We start from the raw sequence: 12,418 nt of genomic DNA, 5'->3' as shown, positions 1-12,418 counted from the left end.
GTCAGGCTCGATGGCTCCTACGATCATCAATAGCGATGCAGTCCAGGGTGAGACCTTCCTCCCCGGACAGATCTTCGTCTTCAGCGGCTTTGCACTGCGGGCCAATTCACTTGGCCGTCTGGAGCAGATCGAAAGCTACGCCCCTGGCCGTCAGGTCAGATTTGGAAGTTTAAACTACACGGCTGACATCCGCAGGGACTTGATCTTAGACGGATTCGAGCCACTGCCAAGCGCGCCGCACTGTCCCGACGAGCATGATCTAGCTCTGCAGCCGAACAGTGCCCTGGAGGCCGCACCCGCATCAGCTTCGACCCTTATTGGAGCCAACTGCGCCGATCGAGGATGGGCGGTTGGACGCCACCTCGGGGGCTGCGATCCCAACGACGATTGAGCCGAACACCAGCCCCGTACTCTGCGAGACTCGTGACTCCAAGGAGCCGGACTCCTATCCGGACTCCAAACCCTCCGCGCCTCTGCTGATCGAATCCGATTGGGCGCCGATCATGGAGTTTACTGCCGCGGACATCTTTCAGCACTCGCCTTTCGACGATATCCTGAAGACACTGAAGTCTCTCTTTATCAGGAGAGCCCTGGCCGGACTACGGTCAGCAAGGTTGGGGTACGGACGATGAAAAAATTCAAAGCCCACCCAGCACCCACTTTGTAGCCACTGTTGACGACTTAACCGACATGCTCGACTTCGACTCCGAAGACATCAACGGTATGGACGCCGATGAAGGAGATGATGAAGAACCAGCGCCTACTAGGCCCTGGAAAGCCACCTCGTCATATGACATATACATGGTGGACACCCCAAAAGAAGGAGATGGCGATGGAACAGCGGGGGACGACCCCTCCAAGAAACAGCCTAAGCGCCGGCGTCAGCGGCGCCGCTCAAAATACCGCCAAAACAAATACGGTGATTCCAGCACGGGAGATAATAATACTCCGGAAAGTGCCCAAGAAAACCCCCTCCAGCAAGATTTAGCACAGGAGGATGGAGAAACCAGCCCTCATGAGAGAGCTGCAGACAGAGAGGTCGAGGACGATAATTATATGCCTCCCTCCGAAGACGAGGCAAGCCTCGACGACGACGGATTTGTCGTGCCAGAGGACCCCGTCGAGCAAGAGCGTTTTCAACGCAGGCTTATGGCCACGGCAAGAAGCCTCAAGAAAAAAGAGCAACATCTTAGAGCTGATCAAGATTTGCTAGTCGACATATGGACTGAAGTCCTTGCGGCCGAAGAGCATCGAATGCCCCTCCAAGAGCTACCCAAAGCGCAGGTTGCTTCCCCGATTAGAGGAGGAAGCACTTGATGCGGCCGACCGGCCACCTCGTGGCCGCGACAGAGAGGCCTCTCGGCCCTCCACTCAAGCCGCACCCCGTACCAAGGCACGGGAATATGCGCCAGACTTACGAGATATGTTGGAGGACAAGGCAAGGCAAACAAGATCGATCTACGGATCGCGGGGGCGCCCCACGGCTCGAGACGGTAACCGTCACGCCGGCCACAAATTCAGCAGGGCCGAACATAGTAGAAAAAGCTCATTGGAGCTACGTCATGATATAGCCCAGTACAGAGGCGCCGCACACCCACTATGCTTCACAGACGAAATAATGGATCACCAAATCCCCGAGGGTTTCAAACCCGTAAACATCGAATCATATGATGGCACAACGGATCCTGCGGTATGGATCGAGGATTATCTCCTTCATATCCACATGGCCCGCGGCGATGATTTCCATGCCATCAAATACCTCCCACTCAAGCTTAAAGGACCAGCTCGGTATTGGCTTAATAGCTTGCCAACAGGATCAATCAGTTGTTGGGAGGACCTGGAAGCCGCATTCCTCGACAATTTCCAGGGCACTTATGTGCGACCCCCAGACGCCGATGACCTAAGTCACGTAATTCAGCAGCCAGAGGAATCGGCCAGGCAATTCTGGACACGGTTCCTAACAAAGAAAAATCAAATAGTCGACTGTCCGGACGCTAAGGCCCTAGCAGCCTTCAAGCACAACATCCGTGACGAGTGGCTGGCCCGGCACCTTGGACAGGAAAAGCCGAAATCTATGGCAGCACTCACGACACTCATGATCCGCTTTTGCGCGGGAGAAGACAACTGGCTTGCTCGTAGCAACAATATGACCAAGAACCATGGTAATTCGGACACCAGGGACAGCAGTGGCAGGTCACGTCGCAACAAGCAGAAGCGCCGCATTAACGGCGACAATGCTGAGGATACGACAGTTAATGCCGGATTCAGAGGCTCTAAATCCGATCAGCGGAAAAAGCCATTCAAAAGGAATCCTAGGGGCCCGTCCAGTTTGGACCGAATACTCGATTGCTTGTGCCAGATACATGGCACCCCCGAAAAGCCGGCCAATCACACCAACAGGGATTGTTGGGTGTTCAAGCAGGCAGGCAAGTTAAACACCGAAAATGAAGACAAGGGGCTGCATAGCGATGACTACGAGGAGCCCCGGCCGCCGAACAATAGTGGACAGAAGGGTTTTCCCCCACAAGTGCGGACGGTGAACATGATATACACAACCCACGTCCCCAAAAGGGAGCGGAAGCGCGCGTTAAGGGACGTATACGCGGTAGAGCCAGTCGCCCCAAAGTTCAACCCATGGTCCTCCTGCCCGATCACCTTTGATCGAAGGGACCGTCCCACTAGCATCCGTCATGGTGGATTCGCCGCATTGGTTCTAGACCCAATTATTGACGGATTTCATCTCACTAGAGTCCTTATGGACGGCGGCAGCAGCCTGAACCTGCTTTACCAGGATACAGTGCGGAAAATGGGCATAGATCCCTCAAGGATTAAGCCCACCAAAACGACCTTTAAAGGCGTAATACCAGGTGTAGAGGCCAACTGTACAGGCTCAGTCACACTTGAAGTGGTCTTCGGATCTCCGGATAATTTCCAAAGCGAGGAGTTAATCTTCGACATAGTCCCATTCCGCAGTGGTTATCACGCACTGCTCGGGCGAACCGCATTCGCCAAGTTCAATGCGGTACCGCACTACGCATACCTTAAGCTCAAGATGCCAGGCCCTCGAGGAGTAATTACGGTCAATGGAAACACCGAACGATCCCTCCGAACGGAGGAGCACACGGCGGCCCTTGCATCGTAAGTACAAAGCAGCCTCTCTAGGCAGTTCTCCAGTCCGGCCACTAAACGACCGGACACCGTCAAGCGCGCCCGGAGTAACCTACAACAAGACTGCCTGGCACGATCCGAGCAGGCGTAGCAATGCGTCCCCAACCCCAACCCTCGCAAAAAGGCGACGCCAGTACTTCGCGTACATAACTACGCTCTAGAGATACCATGGGTACAGGGGCAGGGGCACCATCACGGCACGCCTGAAACACGGCTTAAACCGTACCAGGGTCTGCCGATTTTTTAATTTTCTCTTACTTTCAGGACTCCATCCTTCGGAAGGCCTGTTCGGTAGTTCAATTGCCGCACAAACAATGCAAGAACCAGGGAAGCAGACAAGCCACGCCGCATCACGGAACTCCCAGGCGGTCTCTATCACGAGCAGTATACCTGTTCCGCATACTATTCCGCAGCTTGCCCCTGGAACGAACATGTTAACTAGTCCAACCTTTCACTTATCGCATTATTTGTATCGTTCTACTTTGATCGCAGCCCTTTTTTTAATAAACAATGCATAGCTTTCGTCTATTTTTGCATTACCTTTTTTCTTTATATATGTTCCTTAACGACATGTTGCACCCGTACACGTTGGTACGACCAAAATACGCCAGGGGCTTTAGTACCCCTCAATATGGTGTGAGAAGTCCGAACACTTTAACAAGTGCGGCACCCCGAACTTATAGCATTATATGCATCGGCTCCGAATCATGTCTTGGGTCAATAGTTGGGTTTGCCCGGCTCCTATGTTTTGGTGCCTTACGTTCTGCTATATCGGCTAAGGTAGCACTAGGAGAACCACTGCGATTGTGCCCCAGTTGAGCTGGGTCGAGCACCTCAGTGGAGAAAGCTAAAACTGACTGTCATGATGAAGCGAGATCTGGTCGCTGTTCGAGAGGTTTTTCGAGTCCCTAAAGACTTATGCCGCTTAGGGCGAGGAGCCGGCTCTGTCCGGCAAGGCGTGGATAGCGCCCCGAACTCGGTCTTCCGAATACCAGGGGCTTCGCCAAAATTTAAAATCATAGAATTCTATGGCTAAGTGAGAGTGTTCACGCATTATAGTCTGATTTCCTTGTTCGTTGGGCTGAGCGCCTCCCTCGAAGGACCCAAACATGGGAAAAGAGCGCTCAGGTTTATCCCCGAACACCCCAGCACTAGCTGCACGAGGGCAGAAGCCGACGACTCGCCATCTCTCAGAATTGATAAACAGCCGCACAGAAGGTAATATTTTAAATTCCAATAGCATTGCTTAGCGCATTTGAACAAGTTTTCAGCGCACAGGACAAAACGAGCAAGTTTCACTCAAAAATTACATCCCTAGAACATTCATCCGCCACAAGGCAGGCACCCTTCAGAACATCCTTATAGTAATTCTCGGGCTTGCGATGCTCTTTCCCCGGCGGTAGCCCGTCCTTCACAAGCTTCTCAGCATCCAGCTTGCCCCAGTGCACCTTTGCATGGGCAAGGGCCCTACGGGCACCTTCAATGCAGACGGAGCGCTTGATGACTTCGAGCCTTGGACAGGCCTCCACCAGCCACCGCACCAGCCCGAAATAGCTCCCAGGCAGAGCCCCTCCAGGTCACAGCCAAACAATGAGGCCCTTCATGGCCTGTTTGGCCGCCTTGTGGAGCTCGACCAGTTGCTTCAGCTGGTCGCTCAGGGGCACGGGGTGTCCGGCCTTAGCATACTGAGACCAGAACACCTTCTCTGTCGAGCTGCCCTCCTCGGCTCGATAGAATGAAGCGGCATCGGACACACTCCGGGGAAGATCTGCGAACGCTCCTGGAGAGCTCCGGATTCGGGTAAGTAACAAGTAACTCACGTTTATGTGTTTGCTTTGCATAAAGAATGCCTTACCCGCCGCTATCTTCTTCACCTCATCCAACTCCTAGAGGGTCTTCTGGGATTCGGCCTTGGCAGACTTGGCATTTTTAATAGCCACCGCGAGCTCGGACGCTCGCGTCTTTGAGTCAAGCTCCAAACTCTCATGTTTAGCTCCAAACTCTCATGTTTTTCCATGAGAGCCTAGAGCTCTTGCCGTACCTTGCCAACCTCGGCCTCATACTTCTCTCGCTCGATGCGCTCCGAGGCCGCCCTCTTCTCGGCCTCGACCAACACTTGCTTAAGGGTCGCCACCTCAGACGTGGCCCCTACAATAGCCATGATAATCCTGTCATTCTTTGCAATTGCACCTTTTTATATATATTTAAAAACAAGGTATTTCTTACCTTCATTGTCCTTGAGCTGCTTCTTGGCACGCCCGAGCTCTTGCTCGGACTGCTCGAGGTTCTGCTTTAGCGTGTCCACTTCCGCAGTCAGTGCGGCGGACGCAAGCAGAGAAGCCTGCATACACATATTGACTCATTTTTGTTAGACTCCTGCGAATTTTATTTGATCCTCTATTCGGCTTTTCTTCCCGAATGCCAAACAGAGCATCAGGGGCTACTGTCTATGTGGTAATATTATTTACACATTCTTTACTTACCTCAAAGCCTGTTAAAAGGCTACTACAAGCTTCAGTCAGTCCGCTCTTGGTGGACTGAACCTTCTGGACCACCACACTCATAATAGTGCGGTGCTCCTCGTCGATGGAGGCGCCTTGGAGTGCCTCCAACATATTGTCCAGTGCCTCCGGTTGGACGGGGGCCACCGGCACGGTGGGCTTGCTCCCCTTGGAAGGAGGTCCCCCGCCGGACTCTGGAACCTTTGAAGGTTCCGGAGCAGTGTCCGGCCTAGAGCCGGACTTGGAGCCCTGGGGGGTTTCATCCCCTTTACTCCTGGAGTCCGGGAGGTCGCCTTGCGGAGCCTCCAGGACCACCTCCTCCCGGCTTGGAACCTGTTGGGACAACACTTCGGTGTCGTCCATAGGGCAGGGGGAGGAAGCCGTCGGAAGCGAGTTCACATCCGACGAGTCCAGTGAACCGCTCGACGACGCGTCGAGCCGCTCTTTGGGTGGGCTGCATAAACATATTCGACGTAAGGGAAAGCTATGCAATAAATGAATACTATGAATTACTCTGGTATCCGGATACTTACGATTTTGCCAGGGGCTTGGCCCTGGGCTGCCAGTCCTCTCCGCCGTTGTCAGCGTCTGAGGGAGTCCTGGATTAGGGGGTGTTCGGGTATCCGGACTATACCTTCCGCCGGACTCCTGGACTATGAAGATACAAGATTGAAGACTTCGTCCCGTGTCCGGATGGGACTTTCCTTGGCGTGGAAGGCAAGCTTGGTGATGCAGATATTCAAGATCTCCTACCATTGTAACCGACTCTATGTAACCCTAACCCTATCCGGTGTCTATATAAACCGGAGGGTTGTAGTTCGTAGGCAATCAACTCCATACACAACAATCATACCATAGGCTAGCTTCTAGGGTTTAGCCTCCTTGATCTCATGGTAGATCTACTCTTGTACTACTCATATCATCAATATTAATCAAGCAGGAGTAGGGTATTACCTCCATCGAGAGGGTCCGAACCTGGGTAAAACAAAGTGTCCCCTGTCTCTTGTTACCATCCGGCCTAGACGCACAGTTCGGGACCCCCTACCCGAGATCCGCCAGTTTTGACACCGACATTGGTTCTTTCATTGAGAGTTCCTCTGTGTCGTCGCTTTTAGGCCCGATGGCTCCTTCGATCATCAACAACGATGCAGTCCAGGGTGAGACTTTTCTCCCTGGACAGATCTTCGTCTTCGGCGGCTTCGCACTGCGGGCCAATTCGCTTGGCCACCTAGAGCAGATCGAAAGCTACGCCCCTGGCCATCAAGTCAGGTTTGGAAGCCTAAACTACACGGCAAACATCTGTGGAGATTCGATCTTCGACAGATTCGAGCCACAGCCAAGCGTGCCGCACAGTCTCGTGGGGCATGATATAGCTCTGCCACCGAATAGCGCCTTGAAGGCCGCACACGCATTGGTTCCGACCATTGATTCGGAGCCTACTGCATCGATCGAGGATCAACGGTTGGACACTGCCTCAGGGGCTGTGATCTCAGAGGCGATTGAGCCGAACTCCAGCCTCGCACTCTGCACGGCCCGTGACTCCAAGGAGCCGGATTCCTCTCCGAACTCTGAACCCCTCGCGTCCCTGCCGATCGAACCCGATTGGGCGCCAATAATGGAGTTCACCGCCGCGGACATCTTTCAGCACTCCCCCTTCGGCGACATCCTGAATTCTCTAAAATCTCTCTCTTTATTAGGAGAGCCCTGGCCGGATTACGGTCAGCGAGGATGGGATACGTACGATGAAGAAATTCAAAGCCCACCCACCACCCACTTAGTAGCCACTGTCGACAATTTAAACGACGTGCTCAACCTCGACTCCGGAGACATTGACAGCATGGATGACGATGCAGGAGATACCGACGAACCAAGGCCCATAGGGAATTGGACAGCCACCTCATCCCACGATGTGTACATGGTGGATACCCCTAAAGGAAGCAACAACGAGGAAAAAGGGGATGGGACGGGAGTTCGACCCCCCGAAAAGCGATCAAAGCGTCGGCATAAACGCCGACCCAAGCCCCGCCTCGACAAAAACCCAGCCATAGAGCAGGACGAGCAGGCCTTAGAGCAACCATCTGAACAGGGAAACACGGATAGAGAAACCGAACATCCCTCCCCCGGCAAAAACGGCATCCCGAACGACCTCACGCCGAATAAACATATGAAGCAGAAGAATCTCCATGAAAGGCTCGTTGCAACTGCACGCAGCCTAAAGAAGCAGAAGCGGAAGCTAAAAACAGCGGAAGACGCACTCCGGATTAGATGGAGCAAAGTAATCAATACCACAGATAAGTACGGCGACAGTCGCCGCACTAAAAGCTATCCGAAAAGAAAGCTACTGCCTGAATTCGATGAAGAGGCCTTAGAGCCCTCGCATTCAAAAAATGAAAAAGCCACATGGTCGGATAGACGACCCCATAAAGCGGCAAGCGACGCCGCACCTAAATCGGCATGCGACCCATCTAAGGATCCGCATCATGGCCCAGTCAGGTCCATTTATGGGCCAAGAAAGCAAGCTCTTGTAAGCAGTGCTATGAAACCATCGTCAGAATCCGGCACACCCAAATACAGGGGCGCCGCACACCCCCTATGTTTCACCGATGAGGTCCTGGACTATGAATTCCTAGAGGGATTCAAACCCGTAAACATAGAGGCATATGATGGAACAACAGACCCTGGAGTCTGGATCGAGGACTATATCCTCCACATACACATGGCTAGAGGAGATGATCTCCACGCCATAAAATATCTACCCCTCAAGCTTAAAGGGCCAGCCCGACATTGGCTTAAAAGCCTTCCCGAAAACACAATTGGAAGCTGGGAAGAGCTCGAGGATGCTTTCCGAGCAAACTTTGAAGGGACCTATGTCCGCCCTCCGGATGCAGACGATCTTAGTCACATAACTCAACAACCCAGAGAATCAGCTTGGCGGTTCTGGAATAGATTCCTCACTAAAAAGAATCAGATAGTCGACTGTCCGGACGCCGAAGCCTTAGCAGCTTTCAGGCACAATGTCCGAGACGAATGGCTCGCCGGACACCTCGGCCAAGAAAGGCCAAGAACAATGGCCGCACTAACAAGCCTCATGACCCGCTTTTGTGTAGGGGAGGACAGCTGGTTGGCAAGGTGCAGCCCTAGCGACCCAAGTACATCCGAAACTAGGGATGGAAATGGAAAACCGCGACGCAACAAGGACTGTCGCTGGACTAAAAACAAAAGTACGAAGAGCACGGCAGTCAATGCCGGATTCAAAGGCTCACGATAGAATAAGGAAAAATTGCCCCTAGGATAACAGGGACGATCCATCCAACCTAAATAAAATCCTAGACAGGATATGTCAGATACACAGTACTTCCGGGAAGCCTGCTAACCATACCCACAGAGACTGTTGGGTTTTCAAACAATCCGGCAGACTCAATGCCGAACACAAGGGGCTCGACACACCAAGCGAAGACGAGGACGAACCCAAAAAGCAGAGCACCAGGAAACAAAAGAACTTCCCACAGGAAGTAAAAACAGTGAACTCACTTCACATAACAAAACGTGCGGCGCCCGTAAAGGTACGCACCACACGGCCCAATGGGTCCTGCCACTGGTTGTCAAAACCGATCATCTTCGATCAGCTAGATTATTCTAGGAATATCAAGAATGTAGGCTGGACTGCCTTGATACTTGATCCAATAATTGGCGGACTCAAGTTTTCAAATGTCCTTATGGACGGCGGCAGTGGACTAAACCTGATATATCAGGATACAATCCGGCACATGGGGATAAACCCAGCAAGAATCCGCCGCAGTAAAACCTCCTTTCAAGGGGTAATACCTAGTCCGGACACCCATTGTACGGGTTTTCTCCGGCTCACAGTCACATTCGGCTCTGCCGATAACCTCAGCCGCGAAAAGCTGACCTTCCATATCGTCCCGTTCTCAAGTCGCTATCAAGCACTACTGGGACGCGAAGCTTTCGCTCGCCTTAACGCAATACCGCATTACGCATCTCTTACGCTCAAGATGCCCGGTCCATGAGGCATCGTCTCTTTGAAGGGGAAGCACTAAAGCGCGCCTCCCCAAGCGGAGGACTGTGCGGCCGCTTTGACAGCCCCACAGCAAAATGGCCTCACTGGACAATAAACTTCAAAATAAGTCATTCAAGACCACGAACGCGGATAGACGAGTTCGGTGCAAAATCATCATTGATGCAGGCCTAGAAGCCATATACCCCCGCACTGGGGGCTCCACGCACATACAATAAGAGACAATAAAGCTCAATCTCATATATCTTACTTTGCTTATTTTAAACTTTTTCGGCGCGACCCGTTTTAAACTCAGTTCCTCTCTTTTACAGATGAACCTCGTGCGGCGCCCGTCCAGGATATGGCACAACGGAGACACAGGCGCAGACGTGCAGTAGGGACCCGTCCTAAAGGATTCTTTTTAGATTAAGACCCTGCGTAAACCTTTTTTACTGTCTCTTGTTGCTACACATCCCCTGGTTTTTTCTTTCTAGTATAACCAAGGAGGAGGCTGGCGTCTTGGCATGTGGCCACGTCGGAATTTTTGCACGTACCTGGACACTAGGGGCTTTTTTAATAAAGGGTGTTGTTTGGCCCGCACTCATAAAGACCGAACACCTTAGGGAGTGTTCGGCATCGCGAGTTTTGGCATTATATGCATCAGCTCTGAATCATGTCTTTGGTCAAATGTTGGGTTGCCCAGCTCCTGAGTTCGGCTACCTTATGTTCCGCTCTATCGGCTAAGGTAGCACCAGGAGAACTACTGCGATTGTGCCCCCGGTTCGGCCAGGGCGAGCACCTCAGTAGAGAAAGACGAAAACTGACTGTCATGATGTAGCGTGAGACTGGTCAGCCACTCAATGACCAATCGGAATCTATCGGATTCCTCCGCTTTAACGAAGGGCCGCTTCCTGGTCAGGCACATACGCGCCCCAAATTCGGACGAGCGCAGTTGCCAACAAGGAGCTACCTAAAGAGTCTCATGTTCAAACTCCTAAGGCTAAGTGAAAGTGTTAAAGCATTATAGTCCGGTTGCCTGGCCCGCTGCGCTATCACCTCCTTTGTAGGACCAAGACGTTGGGTTAAGTGTGAAAATGCGTCTTCTGCGAGCACCCCCGCACTATGTGCGTGGGGGCTGAAGCCAACGACTGCCATCTTTCAGATTTTGTATGTATATCTTAAAACGGCCGCACAGGAGGTGTTCCACATACTTGCAGGCACAAGTATAAAAGGCTACTACAATTCATCAAAATATTACTTCATAATTACATATGCTATCATAACGTAGCATCTTTCGGGCACTGCGTCTCTATTACACGAGCGCCTTCAAGAACTTCCTGAAAATAGTGCTCGGAAGGTACTCGGCTTTTGTCCGAATCTCGGGACGCAACAACGGTGGTCTCCATCTCTGCCCAGTATGTCTTAACACGGGCAAGAGCCATCCGTGCGCCCTCTATGCATGCTGACCTCTTCATTGCAGTTATACGCGACACCGCGTCAAGGAATTGCGGCACCAAGCTGAAATAACTCTTCGGCTCCGGTCTCCCAGGCCACAGATGACCCATGACGTACTTCATGGCGAGTCCGGACAAACTATTCAGCTCGGCCCATTGAGCCAGGCGATCGTCCACTGCCAGTGGATGCTCTGGATTATCAAACTGTGACCAAAAAAGCTTTTCCATTTCGCGATCTACCAGATCTCGAAAGTGTTCGGTTGCATCAGCAGCACTTGCTGCCAAATCCAGATAGGTGTCCTCCACACTCCACATCCGGTCCAATGGAGCAAACTTCGGATCACAAACCTTCCTCCGCAGCATAAAGGGCTTTCCAGCCGCAATCTGTTCGGCCTGACGCAGCTCCTCTTTCGCAGCTCTCATTGCAGAGCGAGCGTCCTTGGCATCAGCAACGGCCTTCTGTAAGTCCGTCTGTCTCGCCCGGTCTTCTTTCTCAAGAAGTTTGCAACGGTCTGCAGCGCTCTTTAACTTCTCGGCCATCTCGGCCATCTCTTCTTTGCTTCGGCAGTGAGCAGCCTGTTCGGCTCTCAGCTCTTCAAGGGCCTTCTTGGCAGCCGCATCGCTTTTTCTGGCTTGCTCCTTAGCTCGGGCAAGTTCTGCCCTAAGATTATCCATGGTGGCCGTACCATCTGCGTCAAGCACACACATTGTAAGGCACTGGCATGATGCTCCTCTTACATAATGCCGCCCGAAGAATTACATACCTTGAGCCTCATCAAGCCGCTTGTTGACAAGCACGATGTCGGCATCTGCCACGTCCAGCTGCCGCTTTAGTTCGGCCACATCATCAGTTCGGCTTGATTTCGGACACCTCGCCACCTACATTCAAAGGCGACATCTTAGACTTGGGATTATGATCCTCTGCGTGCCGTCATTTCTTGACACCGCGCAGAGTCTCAGGGGCTACTATCTACACAAGGCACATCTTACTTATGCGCAACTGACAAAAGTGTACTTTATCTAACGTACCTCAAAACCCGTTAGTAAACTTTTGACGGCCTCATGCAATCCGCTTTCTGCGGATGAAATCCTTTCAACCCCATCAATGCACGGTGCTCTTCTGAGATAGAAGCTCGCCCCAGCAGAATCTTTAGTTCCTCCGCCCGAGCACCAGACGGTGCCGGACTTGCCCTATGACCTCTTTCGAAGGCCGGACGCGGAGAACCTCGGGGGGCCACATAGCTATCTTCCGCCCCTGCCGGATTCGGAGAAACCCTCCG

Source organism: Triticum urartu, chromosome 3, assembly GCF_003073215.2.
Source record: "Triticum urartu cultivar G1812 chromosome 3, Tu2.1, whole genome shotgun sequence".
In the NCBI taxonomy this organism is placed as follows: domain Eukaryota; kingdom Viridiplantae; phylum Streptophyta; class Magnoliopsida; order Poales; family Poaceae; genus Triticum; species Triticum urartu.
Note: the sequence above shows the minus strand (reverse complement) of the source record.